Below are 6,990 nucleotides of genomic sequence, written 5' to 3' on the forward strand. Positions count from 1 at the left end.
TTAGGTTAGGTTAGGAGACTTCACTTTTATTCATAATTTTATAATTAATAATATTACATTGTAAATTGGGGACGTTTGTGATCGACTATTTTAGGTTAGGTTAGGTTAGGAGACTTCAATTTTATTCGTAATTTTATAATTAATAATATTACTTTCTAAATTTGTCATGTTTATGGTCACGATAGATTAACAATTCTTCACATTTAATCCATCAAATTTGCTACTACCCCAAAATTTCATAGAATCCAGGAAGAAGTCATCTTGGAAAATAAACCATAATCCCCCAGAACTTCATCGTCTATAAAATGGATCTATAAAACCAGATGGACGATGTCTACTTTCCACTCTGAAAGGACTCGATAAAATTGACAAGATTCGTTTTCGATCCAACCCCTGGAACAATCTGCTCGAAACAAATCCATCGACTGAATTCCTCAGACTATACATCTATGCCTCTCCATTACACCCTGCAGGAATCGCAACCTAGTCACGTAGTCAAAGGCCAAAACAAAGCAGCCTCTCCATTCATTTACTCCTCGGAACACTGCCATTTGGTTCTGCCTTTCTTCATCGACATGCAACCCGTCGACGTTCCATCGGCTGCCTCGGCAACCCGGACTCATGGTATCGCGATCAGGCGAGGAGTCGATCGGTCGAAAGTTACCGTTTCGCTTTTTACTCTCATCGTTTCATCGCTTGTCAGTCTGCCTCTGCCGGTCCCGATTTATCTCGTGAGCCAGTGTTCACGGATGTAACACGCGTCGGTCTTGAGGATTTATCTGTGCTGCGGTTACGCGGAGAAAAATAAATTACCCGATGATACCTGTGAAAGACCGTAAACGCGTCTACGCCCACGTGTTTCTCTATTACCTGTCAAATATTTACGATCCACGGTCTTCCGCGATGGCGGAGCATCGGTCCAGGTCCAGGCCTAACCCTCTCGCTGCCTAGTCGTAAATAGATCCCGATGCCCCGTGCCGACGTGGCGTTATCTTATCAGCCTGCACGTCTTTCTTTTCCATGTTTTCCCTCCTCCCCACGTGGCAAATTATTTTCCCTCGAAAGTTCGAGGGCTCCGGCATCCCGGCTTAATAAATTCGCTTCTGTTCCCTAGCTGCGAGCCAAGTTCGCAGTCTGCCGGACGACTTACGAGTGCAGCTAAATCTCCAGACTCAACCGCGTATGCCTCGTACACCTCGGCGTGTAATTAATTGACATGCTAACAGGCCAGTTACCTGGCAACGGATTAACACGCGTTCCTTATTGGCGATTAGTCTGCCGTGGAATTTACAGGCTTGGCTGTAAAAAGGAAGCTTCCTAGTCGAGGCTCGAGTGTGAGCAGCATCTCTTTTAGCCATCGTTCTAATGACATCGTAGTTACTGAGCGATGGCAACCTGTTTTTGTTTTCATTAAATGGCGATTTTTCTCAGATGGAATTTGGAGGTTAGGTGTACAAGTTTAACACTAGATTTACGGAACCCGTCAATTTTACTGAAGGGTTGCTCCAATTATACGATGCCAACAGATTTAGTTAACTTATATTAAGACTGTTAATATAATATATAATTGTTAAAGATAAAGGCACGTGGTTTCCTTCACCTGTCAATTTGACAGGTGTCCCTAGAAATAGGTATACAGATAGCGTCCGTAAACCTAGTGTTAAGAAAATTGACAGTTGTTTGATGTCGTTGGAAAATGTCCCACCTTTTGCTTAGCCTTTTATGTCGAGGAATTCACAGGCTTGTCTGTCAAAAGGAAGCTTCCTAGTCGAAGCTCGAGTCAGAGAGGTGCAAGCAGGATCTATTTTAGCCATCATTTTAATGACATCGTACTTGCTAAACGATGTTAACCTGTTTTTATTTTCATTAAATGGGAATTTTTGTGAGATGGAATTTGGAGACTAGGTGTGCAAGTTTAACCACTTGCGCTGTCAAGAAATTCACAGACGTATGTGAAAGTAGTGTAGAACAGTCTAGTATTCCTGTGACAATTGCCTGACGACGTGTATACCACGTCGTTGACGATTCTGCGACAGAAACATTACGACGTGCGTGACACGTCTTTCCAGCGCAAGTGGTTAAGCAAATTGACAGTTGTTTGATATTGTTGGAAAATGTCCTACCTTTTGCTTAGCTGTTTATGCATGGTGGGATAAGATATTTTATCCTAAATAAGTAATGAATAATTGAAATGAACGATTCTATCCATTTATTTTTACATTAACCTTTTCACTCCTGAGTTACGAAGAGAGTAGCAAACGCCCTGTCCCGAATTAATGCAACAAATTTTATTTCCGTTTAAATCTAACGAAAACTTAATCGAAATATAATATCATGCATCATAAGCTTACCCGAGGTGAGAAAGATAAATTCAAAAGTCGCTAAATATTTCATTTTCAAACGCTGACAGCAGACGTGCACACTGACGTGAAATACACACTCTGACAATTTTTTGACAGGAGGCAAAATAATGGAGGTGTTGTATTGAAAACAATTTCTCTCTCATCCTAAGAGTTGGCAGGACACGTCAGAACAGTTGGATTGCGTCCAGGAAGAATTTTCCAAGCTCTAACAGCTTTGAAATCCATGGACGTTGTATCACGTCCGCAGTCCGGCTGTCATGTTGTAGCGTGACGTGATACAAGGTCTGCAGGAGTGAAAGGGTTAAAAGAAATTCTGTGCAACTTGGATTTTTATTTTCTTTAAAATTGTGAGCCTCGAAAGAGTTAATAAGAGAGTTGCACGGCATGTATTTATAATCAATTGCTGATCTATTCGCTGTCAACAATTTGAAATTTTACAATTTGTCTTCTCGGTCAACTGGATCGTCATCACCGCCATTTTCTTCGTCGTTTTGATCGATGGTCCAAGGTTTCTTGCAATTCTCACGTTCCAGGAAGGCATTTGCTGCTGGAAACATCGTACAGTATCCTGTCATTTCGATCTATCTGTCACGTTTCGTATCCTGTCCCATTCTTCCTTTTCTATTTCATGGCTCGTCTTAACGATTTCTATTATTTTATATATTACGATTTACATTTATTAGGTCTAGGAAATGAGAATCTATCCTGATAGTTTGATTTTCCTGTCTCTGTTATTGACAATAGGGTATCCAAGCGCAACCCGCTTCGGGCGTTAATATCGATCGCTATTAATTCGATTAGAGCAAAGATACAAGCAGCAACGAGTGATCCGGGATGCAGCATATGGCTCGATAACAGTAATTTCAGCGAGTAATCGTAATCTGGATGCACCTTAGGGTGGTGGAGCCGTCTGGGTCGTTCAGTGGTGCGTTGACCTAATCGTCCGTAAGACCCCGTATTATCTTGTCGAATCTTCGATAATTGCTGTGCAAGCAATTAACGGCCAAGTTGGGACAATGATACGTACATACCTATGTACGTATCCTGTTATTAAGAAATTACGCTCCATCTACCGGTCGCCTTCTTATCGTGCTACCGACTGGTCCGACCAGAATGAGCCATTGTGTGCAAATCCGACATTTTTCGTCCCTTTTGTCGCTGACAGTGGCGAGCGTCTCGTATTAAGGGGACAGATAAGATCGTCTGATGAAACTCGAGCACAATGCCGAGTAAATGGCGATTAATTAGTCCACGCAATACCCGCGACATAATACCCGATTTTTCCTCCCATTCTAATTACCATGAATTAAATCCATTTGCCTTCGATGTCATTGTCAGCACACTTCTCACCAGCGATTATTTCGTACTGATACCATTCTACTTTGACTGATTGGGTCCTCGTTAACGCTAGATTTACGGATGTTCATTATATACCTGTTTTTATCGTGTGTCAATTTGACACATACTAGAAAATTAAAGTCGTTTGCAAAGAAAATAGTTACAAATCGATTTAAAAAATTCATTGAAAACATTTTTCACATATAAACCCTGTTTTTGAAATACATTTTTCGCAAACATTTGTATTGCATTTAGCACACAGGCTATTATATCTATTTTTATTACACGATTCTTGAACTTGACAGTTCTTCGTGCGTCAGTAGTATGAATTTTTGTCGATGGAATGGAAGTGTTCTCGACATCTTCTCTATATTTACTTCTCAGCTCTTTAGCCAATTGGAAAATAAAATCTTTTCTCGAAATATTTAATCGAGTGGTCTCTTTATATGGAATCCGAGCATTGACAGCTGCCAGATCTAAAATGTTATAGAAAACTCGTAGAGGCCTTCTGCGAGAGCCTGCTTCAACGCTATATTTTCGGCCCATTTGGTCAAGTATATCCTTGCCATACTTGGTGCTATTATAAAATGTTACCGTTTCCAGAATAAGTCTTTTATTTTTTCAATTATTATATTTTTATGTTTCGAACTTGGTAGTAAAACTTTTTCATTAGGCTTGCTTTTATAAATGGTTGCAAAAGTTGCTCAGGCCTGATGTAAGCTATAAATTTCACGTGTTATGCGATTAACTGTTAAATCATTTTACGAGTGAAATTGGCTCACAACCGTAAAAATAGGTATACCACATTCGATAATGCGAAATGAAGGGGTCTGCGGGGGAGAGGAATCAACGTTTACATATATTTCATTACGTAACTAAAAATCAACATATGTTTTTAAAAAATAATATTTAATTTTTATATATATACGGGAATCAAATTTTTAACGAGTCAAATTGGTTCAGTCCGTCAATCTAGTGTCAATGTCCAGAACTGTGTCAATCAGTGGGTTCTCTGATTTGGTGCCTTTCTTGAGCAGGTACTCTGGGTGCAGGTCTCGTGAGAAACGTTTGTTTCCGAAATTGCTTCACAACGCAAGGACATTTTTATTTCGCAGACACGAAGTCGACTTTCGCAATAGGAATGGCGGTGGTTGAACGATGATCGGTTAATTACGCTCGAGGAAATGAGACCGGTGATATGAAAGGTGCCGGTCTTTCTTGCTGGTAATCGTGTTTGTTTCCCACGCGTTCTTACAGGCGTTTCCGTGCAATGGGTATAATTAGTGACTGAGATCGGTTTTATTTGCCGGGTTAAGTCGGAAATTGGTTGAGTAAGGTGTGGGTGATGACTGAGGGTTGGCTGTCAACGTTGACTTTTGAATATGAAGATTTGAATGAATATTTTTAAGGATATTATTGAAATATCTTGTTTTATATATAAATATTATTAAAATATTTTATTTTTTTATAGGAATATCGAAATGTTAGTGCATTTTAGAATATTAGAAATTTAACACTAAATCTACTATAGTTTAAATAAATATAGTTTTTAAAACTGTTATTTAAAATTCCTCATTGAATCTTATTATAATTAATTAATTTTTCTTCGAATATATGCGCAATCGATCTTTCAGTGTCTCGAATGGTTTCATTTCTTCAAAATTTTATTGCTTTCTCATTCACCGGTTATTTGACCGTGATAGGTGCAGTGTTAATTAAAAATTTCTAATTAATAGCAATTTTCAATTTATTTATTAATTAGAAATTTAATATTGAATTCAATTATGAGAAATTTAAGGAATTTAATTATTCTACATTTTAGAATATTAGATTTTAATAATAAAAATTTGATATTCTAAATATATTATTTATTATAGTATATAATACTTAATACTGAATATTAAGTATTAAGGACATTTGATATTCTTTATTTAAGAATATTTACAAATTTTCGAATATTTTATAAATTTCAGAATAACAGTAATAGATAAAAATTATAGAAATAGTAATAGTTAATAATAATAGAAATTTAAGGATATTTGTTGTTTAATATCTTAATATGTAAGAATATTGCAAAATTAATGAATATTTTATAGATTTGAGAATATTCAAATATAAAATATCGAATATCATTTGAAAATAATAAATTTCTAGGAAATTGCAAATGGAAACGAGTATCGCAATTAAAATAAATTTAAAAGCAGGATATCGTACTGCCATGGCAATAAGAAAACCGATAAAAAGAAAAATCTGTATTTGAATAATTTATTTATTAATTAGAAATTTAATATTAAATTCAATTATATGAAATTGAATTATTCTAAATTTTAGAATATTAGATTTTAATAACAAAAATTTGATTATTTGATGTTTGTTGATATTATAAATATATTATTTACTATAGTATATAATAGAATATTGCAAAATTAATGAATATTTAAATATAAAATATCGAATATCATTTGAAAATAATAAATTTCTAGGAAATTGCAAATGGAAACGAGTATCGCAATTAAAATAAATTTAAAGGCAGGATATCGTACTGTCATGGCAATAAGAAAACCGATAAAAAGGAAAAGCTGTATCTGAAAGATTCGCATTGGAGATGGTTATCATTGAGATTTTTCGATGGGATCGCTTTCAAAGCCATCGAGTACGCCAAGTTTTTTATTGGATATCTGGAAAACGAAGTCGATATTTTCTATGAAAGAAATCCCGTCGTACTCCTCTCTGCTGAATAGTCGCACTTTCATCTTCAGAGTGACTCGCGGAGTCTCCGGAAAAACGAAGTCAACGCTCGAATTCGAAATTGAATCCTCTTAACTGGAGAACGTCTGCATCGGGGTTAAGAATAAATGCATCATACCGATGTCTCACGCATTTCGACTTCCACTCACTTCCTTTCGGATGTGTCCCCGTTTATTTTAGGATCTAGAAGTTGCACCACTTGTTTCTCGAATTAGACCACTCCCTTCTTTCTTTGAATCCTTCCTCAGAGTTATTGATGTTTCCGATTCGCGACGTGCTGGCAAGGTTAGTTATAAAAATTTCTTCAAAATCGAACGAAATAAAATTAAATTTGACGAACCAGAACTATGATCCCCACCACTAGTGTGACTCAATATTATAAATCAAGGAATTAATATTATCAATAATTATTAATTAATTAATATTTAAATTATTATTATTAATATTTAATTTTAATTATTATTAATATAATATATAATTAATATATTACTAGTCTGACACGACATTATAAATCGAGGAATTAATGTTATCAAAAATTATT

The sequence above is a fragment of the Eufriesea mexicana genome, unplaced genomic scaffold (assembly GCF_001483705.2).
Source record: "Eufriesea mexicana isolate 0111107269 unplaced genomic scaffold, ASM148370v2 scaffold10662, whole genome shotgun sequence".
Taxonomy (NCBI): Eukaryota; Metazoa; Arthropoda; class Insecta; order Hymenoptera; family Apidae; genus Eufriesea; species Eufriesea mexicana.